This window comes from Zalophus californianus, chromosome 6 (assembly GCF_009762305.2).
Source record: "Zalophus californianus isolate mZalCal1 chromosome 6, mZalCal1.pri.v2, whole genome shotgun sequence".
NCBI lineage: Eukaryota > Metazoa > Chordata > Mammalia > Carnivora > Otariidae > Zalophus > Zalophus californianus.
Genome location: NC_045600.1, coordinates 51,208,558 through 51,221,884, shown reverse-complemented (window position 1 = coordinate 51,221,884; position 13,327 = coordinate 51,208,558).

The window sequence follows — 13,327 nt, the reverse complement described above, 5'->3', positions numbered from 1 at the left end:
CTTTCTCTAAATGAACAGATGACAATGTGTCTGGGTCATTGTTTAATATTCTGTAATGCTTGGCATGGAGACTTGCACAGAGTAGATATCCGATAAATATTTGTTACATAATATATACAAAGAAATGACCCATTCCTTGGTTTGCAATAGCAGAAAAATATTTTAGGGTTAGATAATCAGCTTCAGTTATTTCCAAAAGCGCTTACCATGTTTGTAACTTTCTCATCATTACCAGTAGGACAGAGTAACATTTACAAAATGGTTGGGGGAAAAAAAGATTGTACAGATATGATTTGCTGAAAAGTATATACATCTTTCCAGTTCTTAAACAGTAAATTTTCACTATAAAAATACATTAGAGGAAAAAAAAAACTGATTCTAGAAATTGCTTTGAAGAGTTATATAGGAATCTGATACTTGGGGTTAATTGGCTAGTTACGTGTTTTCAAATGTGTCAGCTTTCAATGTCTTGAAAAGCCCATTACATCTAAAATAAAGGTATCAACTCTAGGCTGATAGAAACTGTATTACTTTATTGAAGGATTAAAAGCTGATTTGAGCAAGTACTTCAAGAAAAACAAGGGAAGAGTCATTTGAATAGAAGTCCCAGAACTAATCACTTTAGTTCTGTCCTTAACTTTCCTACTTACAAAGGGTTGTAATGTAAATATCTTTGCCTTTTTAAGTTCTTTAAAATATCCCAAGTGGTTGAAACCAAATTTCATGAAAAAACAGAAGACCATGCAAGTACTGTTGCTTACTTTGGCAAGGATTAATTTTTGGAAGTTTAGTCAGTTTTGTTCTTAACCTTGGCTAATATAGTAGAATCTCCTGGGGAGATTAACAACAACAACAAAAAAATTGAAGGTCTGGTTCCCTTTCATGGAGATTCAGATTGGACTGATCTGAGGTGCATCCTGGGCATGAGAATTTTCTCTGTTTCAGTTTATTTGAATGTGTGGTCAATTTTAAAAACCACTGTTCTAGCCCATGATTCTCAAAATTCCATTAACATCCCAGTACCTCTTTTCTTGCTTGCACGTGAAAACAAAAGATGCTTTCTTTGCTGCAGATTACATGGAATGGAAGATATGTAATTTTACAGCAAGAATGATCCAGGTAAAGATTGTTTTAAACCTAACGTTAGCAATGTCTGATTCTATTTCTACTTTCTTGACTGCCCCGTTTCTTTTAACCTCTTGAGAGATACAGGAAAAGAGAGACAGAGATCTTTTCATCCTGCCGTTTCCAAATGCCCCTGGTTCTTTATCTTGAGTATAGCTGTAGCCTTTGGTCTCATATGTTACCATTTTTTTTTCCCACACAAAACAATCACATCCATAAAACGCAAACGTTCTTGCTTGCTCCAACCACTACATTGCTGAACTTTCAACAGCTTGTGTCACAATTGTCACTGTATCTAACCCCAAATATGCTTTTTACAAGCTTCTATTGAATTTGTTGAAGAAGAAAATTTTTACTCTATCCTTCAAGTCTCTGCTAGCTGGTCTAGGAACTAAATCAACATGAGTCAGACAAACAGGAGAAAAAAAGGGAAGATGGTCTCCTGGTACCAAGAATAAATTAAATCCAACCCATGTCAGAGTAAGGGAAAGGATTCCCATGAATATTCATTTGTGCCCTTGATACTTTCAAGAGTTGTGAGGTCTAAAAAGGAACATTTACCCAATGTAAGGGAAAACAAGTCAATAAGACAGTGATTACAGGGTTAAATCACAGTTTACTACAGTCCGAGGGAGTATTTAATGGTGTTCCATGGAAAGTAAAATGGCATTCATGTTTCTGTACCATAGGAGGATTCTTTAGGAGGTTAAAACCAATGTGGAACTTAATCTGTCTGTCAAGAGGAATTGAGGTATGATGCAACTCCATCATTACACACAAGAAGCTGGCCAGGGGCACAAACATGTCTGAGAGAGGACAGGATAGCACAGTGCTAGCTCAGTGGATAACATTTCCAGGATGTAAGTCACTGAGGAGGCATTTTGGATTGCCCAGGAGGAAAGAGATAGTATGAATTCTATGAAACCAAAAACACAGATAACTCAAGCTCAAAAAATGTAGTCAACAAAGACCTTGTATTTATGCCCATTCCTCTGCCCCTCCCCCCCAAAAAATTCTAGCGGTTCCTTTCTTTGTGTATGGTTATAGAAACATCTTAGTCTAAAATTTGAGTTTGACAAAAGGACTGTATTATTCCCTGCTGAAAGGATGGAGTGAGATATTGTAAGATAGTCACATCTGCCCATTAGTCATGTCTGTCCATTGAAAGAAAGGGACAGAAGACATTGTGCAGTGGTGAATGTAAGCCTCCATATGTGGCAAATTACATTGGTGCAGTTATTAAAAGCCTTATACAGGAGAAGGCTGGTGTTTTCAACAGAGTGGGTGTGAAGAGCAGCTGCTTCTAGCAGCAGAAGTTCAGGGAGGATTTGAAAGTGCGGTTTTCAGCCTCATCATGTCTCCTATCATGTCAGAATCAGACATGTGGCATAAAGCCCCACTCCTTCTGCTTAAAGTCCTGGGATGGTTGGACATTTAATTTGTGCTGCAACTCTGTGACTTAAAATCAAGATGCGAGTGTCATCTTCAGTTCTAGATGCCTTATTGCAGAAGGAGATGAGGTACTTCTTTAAAGTTACTTTCAGAGTTTTCTGATTTTCCATTTGTGTTCTATGTTGGATATTTACAGCCATAAATGCCTCCTTCTTCCTGGGGCTTCTTCTCTAGGGCTATCAGAGGAAGCTGTAATATTTATACTCGTTTTTGTCACCATAGGGACTGAATGCCATAGCTACTTTATGTCCCAATACTTTGCCCTCCATCTATATGCTATCTCATGCACGACCAGTAATAATCTGAGCAATAATGGTCTCACTATGTGGCATGGTTTACAAATATGCCATTATCTCTTAGTTAGGAAGCTATTGATGTGTGCTTTTCAGAGGAGGCTCTCAGAATCTCCTTCTGAGAGGTTGTCCTGGAGCCATTCTTGCTCCCCACAACTGCATCAGTCAGGGCCCTGGCAGAAGTCCTGTGGACTTAATGCAATATTCATAATTTAATAAACTCACGCACCTCCTACCAATCTTTTGCTGTGCCAAACCTAAGCAGAAGCTGGGGGGTAGACAGCTTGTTGATGCAGTCCATTGATGCCTCTGAGTCACAAAGTGGAGGATGAATCTGGAGAAGAAGGTGGAAGATACCCAGCACACCTACTATCTGAGCTCTAAACATAGTATTTGATTTCAATTTCCTTCCTTGTTAAGAGAATCAAAACAATGTTCATTAGAAAACATCTAATACAGATGCTGACATCTGCTTTTTTCTTTTTCATCCAAGTACAGAAAACAATATAGCAGTCCCAATACTGCTATCCTTAGAAAGGCCTGCTTGTCACATTGGCCCTTGGCTGTGGTCTAGAGGCTTAGCTGGGGAAAAGTTTCTCACAGTGACATAAAATTTTGCTAAATGACAAGAGTGGCTCATTATACTTAATCTATAAAATGCAGTTTATGCTGAGCACCTGCTTTTTTTTTCCCCCTTTTTTCTTTTTTTTTTTTGGAGAGGGGGAGGGACACAGGGAGAGGGAGAAAAAGAATCTTAAGCAGGCTCCACACCCAGTGTGTGGCCTGAGGCGGGGATCCATTTCACAACCCTGAGATCAAGAGTCTGACGCTTAACCAACTGAGCATCCAGGTGCTCCTGAGTATCTGCTTTCTTTCTGGGCGTCTGGAACGTCAGTGATTATGGTCAATCATGTGACCAACTCCCAGTAAAATTCCTGGAATACTAGGATCAAGACAGCCTGCCTTGTAGACAACACTGTATATGTGCTGTCACAACTAATTGATGGAGGAATTAAGCTCATCCTGTGGGACTCCACTGGGAGAGGACTTTTATATGCTTGTGCCTGGTTTCCTCTGGACTTCACCCCATGCATCTTTTCCCTTTGCTGATTTAGCTTTGAATCCTGTCACTGTAATAAACCACAGTCATGAATAAGACCATATATATATACTGTGTCCTGTAAGTCCTCCAAGTGAATCATTGAATTTGGGGGTGGTCTTGGGGACACCCAACACGATACTAAATGCTAATGTTAGAAAAGCATAGACAGAAATTGTACTCATTCATTCATTTAAAACTTTTGAGTGATTTCTGTAAGACAGGCCTTCTGTGTGTTTAGAAAATGTCTTTAAAAGTTAAGCAATTTTCTAAATCTATAGTTTAGCTATTTTAACAAAGTTAAATGTCATTTTCAGGTAGACATAAAACTTCTTTGTTTTATATTGCCATTATTCTATATTTCTATCCCAAACATTCAAGCAATGTAAAAAAAAAAATCAAGTATTTGAATTAAATGTCGTGGTCTATCAATAGCATTGCTTTTCTGGAAGATACAGAGCATGAAATCGGAGCAAATTTTTCTTGTACTGAAATTTCTCCAAGTGCTGAAACAAATATTAGGAAATAAGTATTAGTGTACATGCTTTCAAATCAAAGTAATAATGATAATCTTTGTGATGCTAAATCTAAACCTATTTTGGTTTATGATTAACAAATTTGAGAGATAACTTTACCTAGCTTATGTGTCAATAAGCATAAGATCTTTGAATACCTAGCTTATGTGTCAATAAGCATAACATCTTTGACTGAAATGCTTTTTAAAAATTGATCTCAAATAACCTTATTGCTTATGCATGATTACCAAATGTCCTACTTAATTTTTTCTCCCTTTAACTTATTTTAAAATCTTTACATATTGCCTGAACAATTTTAAGTATCAGTTTTAGGTTTTGAGATCTGTATTGTTTTAATTTCAGCAATATCTGTCTAACATAATAGAAATCTGAGGAATCCCAATGCTTTTTAATCAACATTTTTGTGCATATTTTAAAAGCCTGTAATTGAGAGCTTTCCACCTCTTATAAACAACAATATGGACAAAAAGCATTTTTAGAGTAAGAGAACAAAAATACAAAAATGAACTAAATTAACTGTGATCTCTTAAAAAGGTGTCTTACAATTATTTCTCTATACTATGAATATGACAACTAAATAGTTTTATTCATAGAAAAGAAACAGATGTTAGATACTTAAAAAGATATCTGTTTTAACGAGGTGTAACATTTTGGGAATGGATATGTTTCTTTTTAACTGACCACGAATGTCAGTGGTGTATTGTATTAAAACGGATTAGTTGTTGACCTTCAAGAAGATGTGATTTTTATGGAAGACAAAGCCCATGTAGTCATAGTAAAATATGGTGACTATTGGCCATTTTATTTATAGATAGTGACTCTAAAGACAGAAAAAGAAAATTGGCTTAAAAATCTTTACATCACAATAAAAGTAACCAAGCTCAACGGTGATACCTATATATATATATATTTTTTTTTTCCCCAACAAGATTACTGAGTCTTTCATCTTTTATCCCTTTTATCTTTAGAAATAATAATACATTTTTGGAAAACAACAACATTTGTGGAAGAAATGACTTTTCACTGTGGAGTAAGAACAGTGATATTTTACAATGAAAATGTTGGGGAAAGAAGAGAAAGAGATGTTAAGGTTATGGCGCTTTATTCGTATATAGTCCACCATTTTTCAATAATATCTTTTCTCCTGAAATTTCAATTAAAGCAAAAGAGTGGAAACTTCTTTTTTAAAAAAATTCTATTTAATTAGTGTCAGTTAAGAAAAAATCTCTAATGTAAGAGTAGTAGAAAGAATTCATGCAGAGGAAATCAAAAGATATTTCACTATCCATATGGGGAATATAACCCAGTGGATTAGGTCTAGCTGTGACCACAGATGTTCTCTAGCTGAAAGCATATGGTTAGTTTTAACTTAGAACATACATAAAACAGCTTCCCTCTCTAAAACCTCAGCAGTGATCTCATTTTATTTTCAGAATAGTTTTTTACAAGTAATGTGAATCTAAAATTTATAGCGGCACATATATATGATAAAACTAATTAAATGAAAAATTGCTGCATTTTTATCTGGGAGAGGAAAGGTCATGCATTACATGCTGTAGCTGTCTTCTGGTAAGAATATCACAACTTAACTTGATGACTTGACTCATGTCCTAAATTATCAAAACAAATCAACTCAATCATACAAGGAACTCTGTTGCTAAAATTTCTTTATGCTTTTACTTGAGATTCATTTTTTGAAATTAGAATGAATATATTCATAGGAAAACAAATATAAAACTAGCTATCTTGGTTTAGAAATGGCTATCTGGTTGATTATTGGATAAAAAATAGAGTGTCGTAACTAAACTAGCCCCAAAATTTTATCATAGTCTACCTTATTTTCTAGTGAATCCCTTTACTTTTATACTAGATGCAATCAAGTTTTAGATTTATCACAGATTTTTCTTGGATTATTTCTTTCTTAATATAGAATTCAATGAGTCACCTGCTTAGGTAGAAAAAAAATCAATACTGCAAATAAACTCGTTTTTTCCACAGAAATTCCCAAGAGAAATTATTCTGTGATCCAATAAATTTCTTATTGAAGAAATATATTCTATTACCTAGTCTAAATATGTACTTAGTCATTTTACCCCATATACTTAATTATATTGCAACCCTGTCTTAACAGTGTAAATCATTTTCTTTCTTCTTTGCAGAGCAGAATTTTAAGTTTTCCTGCATTGCAATTTTTTATGTATCCTTCCAATTAGGATAAAAAAATATTAAGGTAAATATTTCCCTCTAAAACCAAAAATTATAAAAATCAACACATAAAGACATTCATGATTTGCAGCATTATCATATTCTGAGAGACAATCTTTAAATCAATTCTATTGAGTCTGGGTGTTTCTGAAAACATTGTAACCAACAGAAATGTTGGTTACATAAATTAAGTAACTGTTATTTTGACAAAGCAAAGGACCACTGACCTGCATAAAGAAAAATCTAGTTAGTTAGACGTGATAATACCTCTCCAGCAAGATTCAGAGTAGAAAACACCTTGTCCAGCTTACAAGGTAATTATCATTTTCCTCTTGACAAATTTAACCAGAGAGTTTACCAGACTTCTATATGATGAACTATTGTTACAGGCTTGGTTATGATTTTTCATGATACACATGCATAGCAAACAACCTCTGGTTGTAATTTTGTTTCTCTGGTAGAGATCCTTAAAAGTGAAGGAATAGTCTGGCAATGTTATGTGAAGTTTTTGTCCACTTGGCAGCTATACTTAGCAGCATACACTAATAATACATTTTAAGAATAAAAATCAGGGGGCACCTGGGTGGCTCAGTCGTTAAGCGTCTGCCTTCGGCTCTGGTCACGATCCCGGGGTCCTGGGATCAAGCCCCTCATCAGGCTCCCTGCTCAGCGGGAAGCCTGCTTTTCCCTCTCCCACTCCCCCTGCTTGTATTCCTGCTCTCGCTGTGGCTCTCTCTGTCAAATAAATAAATAAAATCTTAAAAAAAAAAGAATAAAAATCAGTCTTTCAGATTTAATTTGGCATGTCTCTTGTCACAAAGCCCAGTTACTTCTAGGTGTATTAATAAAATCAATTTTGTAACCTGAACGTTTACAGACTAGATACTAGATGTGTAAGGATCAAAGTACTAAAACCTTGCTAGGTCACGTCGGAAATAGCAGGATGGCTTCCTATTTTATAACTTTTGATACATCACTTTTTCAACAGATGTAGAGCCTGTGTTCCAGGCAATCGGCTAGACACTAGAAACACAAAAATGGACGGGCAGACATGAACACAACCACAGTTAGTAATATGCTTCATAATAGGTTTTTTTTTTTAAATTGAGATAAAATTGACATATAGCATTGTATAAGCTTAAGGTGTACAGTGTATTGATTTGATACACATAGATTGCAAAATGATTACCATAATAGGATTAGCTAACACTTCTGTCATGTCATATAATTATCATTTCTTTTTTGTGGTAAGAACAATTAAGATTGGGGTACCTGGGTGGCTCAGTCATTAAGCATCTGCCTTTGGCTCACGTCATGATCTCAAGGTCCTGGGATCGAGCCCCAACATTGGGCTCCCTGCTCTGCAGGAAGCCTGCCTCTCCCTCTCCCACTTCCCTTGCTTGTGTTCCCTCTCTCACTGTGTCTCTGTCAAATAAATAAATAAAATCTTAGAAAAAGAACAATTAAGATTAGTGAGATATATATATATATATCACATTTTCTTCATCCATTTATCTGTTGATGGACACCTCAATTGTTGCCATATCTTGGCTATTGTGAATAATGCTAAGATAAATATGGAGGTGCAGATAACTTTTCAATATTTTATTTTCATTTCCTTTTGATATATACCCAGACTTGGAATTGCTGGAACCTATGGTAGTTCTATTTTTAATTTTTTTGAGAAACCTTCATACTGTTTTCCATAGTGGTTATACCCATTTACCTTCTACTAACTGTGTAGAAGAGTTCCCTTTTCTCCACATCCTTGTCAACACTTGTTATCTCTTGTCTTCTTGATGACAACCATTCTAACATGTGCGAGGTGTTAGCTCATTGTGGTTTCCATTTGCATTTTCCTGATGAGTGGTGTTGTGCATCTTTTCATGTACCTGTTGGCTATTTGGATGACTTCCTTGAAAAAAAGAATCTATTTAGTTCCTCTGTCCATTTTTAATCATATTGTTTGTGGGTTGGGGGGGGATTGGTATTGAGTTGTATGAGTACTTTATGTATTCTGAATGTTAATCCCTTATCTGATATATGGTTTGCAAAAATTTTCTCCCATTCCATATATTGTCTTTTCATTGTGCTGATTGTTTCTTTTGATGTCCAGAAGCTCTTCAGTTTGATGCAGCTACACTTGTTGAGTTTTGCTTTTATTGCTTCTACTTTTGGTATTGTATTTAAAAAACTATTGCCAAGGCCAATGTTGAGGAACTTCTTCCATATGCTTTGTTGTAGGAGTGCTATTGTATAGGGTCTTATGTTTAAATTTTTAATCCATTTTTAGTTAATTTTTGTGAGTGATATAAGATAGGGATCCAATTTTACTTTTTTACAAGTAATTATCCAGTTCCCAACATTTGTTGGAAAGATCATTCTTTCCACATTGAGTGTTCTTGACTCCCTTTTTAAAAAAACCGAAGTCATAATAGGATTAACAAAAAGCTGTGAGAGGAGAAGTTTAAAAAAGAAAAAGTGATTTATGCTCCCAGGCAGTGAGAAGTGTTTGGCAGATAAGAATCAGAAAAGACTTTCTAGAAAAATCTGTAATTTTCTTAAAAATTAGAATCTTAAAAGATGTAGGAGAAATTGCTGTGTAAAATGGCACATGTAACAATGTTATAATTATATTTTGGTCTGAAGTCAAAGTAGGTGGCCAGGAACGGTTATTAGATGGCTCTTCAGGGAGGAGTGGACTGTGAGTCTCACCCTTAACATCCATGTCCCAAAGAAGAGGAGTGGGTAGTTATTTTGACATCTCTGAAATCAAGGAATATTTTAAAATCAATAGTACATCATATTATTTTTTAGCAGCATGTTATCTTCCTCAGCAGAATATAAATTACTAAAGAATCTTACAGTCAATGGCTCTTCAGATACAATGAAATATGGTAATGAAGGATTTGTAGAGGGAAAAACTAGGAAAATCTGCTTACATACCCCATTCCCTAACCCCCACTCCCAGCTATTCACAGGGATGTGTTATTTCTCTTTTTATCTCTATTGAGAGAGGGGTTTTAAAGAGACCATTGAAGAGACTGTTATGTTTTCTTTGAGCTTAGCAGAATCAAAGAACTAGGGTCTGATTGCAGTGTAAAGGGAGATAGACAAGCCTGATAGGTGCTTTGAAAACAAACTGAGTGTGGTGCACATCTCCAGAGTGTTCCCTATTGACTCAAGTCTTGGACACATACTAGCACAGGGTCATCTCAAGTCCCATCGCGGAGGCTGCCTGGGGGTCGTGGTGGAATCAGGGAATGACTAGTACTCCAGAGTAGAGGACAAGTGAGATAAAAGTGGAAAGAGAAATTAGATGGGCAGGCTAAGCCCAAACTGTGAAAATCCTTGAATTTCACAATTAAAAATCAGGTATTGATTCTCTAGTCTTTAGGGAACCAGCCTAGTGAGAAAGGAATAATATGACCTGATCTCTGTTTTTGAAAAGTTAGTTTGCAACAGCATGAGTGATAGGAGTAATGTGAATCTGAAGGCAGGAAACAAAGTAGTGATTATTTAAAAACCATTTCAATATTTAACCAAGAAATGATTAGAATGTGGAATACAACTAGGGGTAAGAGAAGGGTCTTAGCAACATATTGGAGATGAATCAAATAGAATTTAGAGTTAACCTGGTATATATTTGGGGATCCTCAACATATACAATTAGATTAAATTAACATAAGTTGATATGATAGGGAAGAGCACGAAGGACTAGAAAAGAATGTAGCATAGGTTATGAGAATTGAGTAGAATAGAAATAGAATTGAGAATATTGATTGTGTTAGAGAAGAAAAGGAATCAAAGGCAACATAAAACAGAAAGATAAATTGGGGGGAAGCAACAGTAAGAAAACAGAAGAGAGAAGTATCATATCAGTTCTTTTATTTAGATCCATAATTTTATTACCAAACCAATTTTTTGTAATTAAGTTGTCAATAATAATATTTACAATCATTATACCTTTTTGATAACTAGAATTGTGCTCAATGAACACACACACACACACACACACACGCACGCACTGCAAATATGTTTTTAATCAATTTATATATAGACAGCCAATTGTATTGACTTTGTATTTAGCATGATGCTTCTAACAGCCTGGAATATGTTGTTTTATCTATTCAGTCTATTTATTTATTTCTTTATTTAATTTATTTTTTTTAAAGATTTTATTTATTTATTCATGAGAGACAGAGAGAGAGAGAGGCAGAGGGAGAAGCAGGCTCCCAAGGAGCAGGGAGCCCGATGCGGGACTCGATCCCAGGACCCAAGGATCATGACCTGAGCTGAAGGCAGATGCCTAACCATTTGAGCCACCCAGGCGCCCTACTCAGTCTATTTAATAAGCAGCTCCATCCCTAAGGATTTGCACAGGAGGGATTTTACTGGCTGTTTCAATCCTTAAGAATTAGAACCAGATATCTTTTGTAAGAGGAGATAGTATTGTTCCTCTGGACTCAGCAATTACCTGTGGTTGGGTCTCACTTTTCTCCCATTCCCCTTATTTTATTTGTTTATTTGTTCATTTTTTAAAATTTTATTTATTAGAGAGAGACACAGAGAGAGAGGGAACACAAGCAGGGGGAGTGGGAGAGGGAGAAGCAGGTTTCCTGCTGAGCAGGGACCCCGATGTGGGCTCGATCCCAGGACCCCGGGACCACAACCTGAGCTGAAGGCAGACACCCAACGACTGAGCCACCCAGGCGCCCCTCCCCTTATTTTGGAAGTGTACTTTATTGACCACATCCACAGGAGTAGAAAAATATCTCCAGTTATTCCATTTCTTTGAGGACAGACAATACAGCATGTGATCAAGGAAAATAAGAATCTTATCTTGAGATACACCACACATATAGGTACGTAGGCATGCAAGCATGTGCACACGTGCACATACACCCACGCATACAAAATGTTTTCTACTGATATTGACTAATACTGTTTACCACCAATATTAACAGCCATTTTCCCTGGCTAAATGAAGGAATGAATGAGTCCAGAATCTTAGACTAGCTTGTATGCTTTTGTAGGTTGTATATTTCACAATTTTAGGGGTTAACATTCACTTCATAGCGCATGTGAACTGTATTTCCTAGAATTTGGTAGTGCATGTCCGATGGGGCCATAAGGATTGAGCTGCTAATGTGCCCAGGGATAAACAACTACAGGGAGTGAAAGAAAGCCATGCTAATCTTGTTTAAATTGGATCCAGCTGTGCTGGAAAGTAGTTCCAACTTTGGACTTCCCAATGATGTATGTGTTCACATTCCTATGTCTTAGCTTAAGCTAATTTGGACTTGTGTTACTGAAATGGAAAGAGTCTTGAATCTTTGTTGCATCAGAAAATAATTTATTCAGAAAATGTATTCACCAAATATTTACTGAATGCTTATTGTGGGTAAGACTCTGTTCTTGGTAGTAGTTATAGAGCAATGAACAAAATTCAAAAGCTCTGACCTCATAGAGATCATTTTAGTGAATGTAGTTTTCCTAGAACATCAAGACAAAGAAGTTGCAAACAAGTTTCAGGGATAGCTTCCTAATTAAACCCTAAAAGGTGGGAATTCAAACATTGTCTAGATTGATAAATTGTGGAAGTATGCTACTGAGTTAAACTATTTTGGATGTCAATAGGTAGCATAGAATGATGACAATCAAGTTCTTTGGGAAGATCAGAAGATAAGCTGTTTTAGACAAGGTTTACCTGTGAGCTTTTGCACTTACGGTGATAATCCATTTTAAATGGAATGATTTTGTAAAACTCAGTCTCTCATTTTCCAAATCAAATTTATATAATTTTGCTACCACACATCTTGGTTTGCAAAGCATATGTGCCTATCAGCTATAGGGTATTTTTGTTTTTTGTTTTTTGTTTTTTTATAAAGGATGTTTCAATGATATCTGAATGCCCAAATGTTTAAATTTGAATTAGATAATAAATACTTTAATGAAAAAAATGTTTTAAGATATGCAGTTCATTTAACACTTGCTGCTTTTTTTCATTTGCTGCAATTTTTAATGTAGATACCACTTTGTTGGAAATATAAAATTGCTTAAGAATGTAGTAGCTCATCAATTATGTATCTTATTGTATAAATTTTTCACTGTCTTATGAGAAATGTAATAAAATTTAACTAGTAGTAAAAACATACAGCACCTTATCAAAAAATCTGCTAGCTTGGGGCCCCTGGGTGGCTCAGTCGTTAAGCATCTGCCTTCGGCTCAGGTCATGATCCCAGGGTCCTAGGATCGAGGCCCACATCGGGCTCCCCGCTCTGCGGGAAGCCTGCTTCTCCCTCTCCCACTCCCCCTGCTTATGTTCCCTCTCTCACTGTGTCTCTCTCTGTCAAATAAATAAATAAAATCTTTAAAAAAAAAGTTGTTTAAAAAAAATCTGCTAGCTTTTCCTCTAATTTTTATGTATTAATGTGCTGGTAATTTACCATTTCATGCTACAGATGGTTTTATTAAGCAGTAAAAATAGTACTTTTTTTTTTTGGTCAAGAGCAAAATCTATCATATATTTTGTGAATTTCTAAGGGTCATGTCCATGGTTTTAGTACTCTGTTTTTTTAAATTTTAAAAAACACCTTATAATACTGTGGCATATG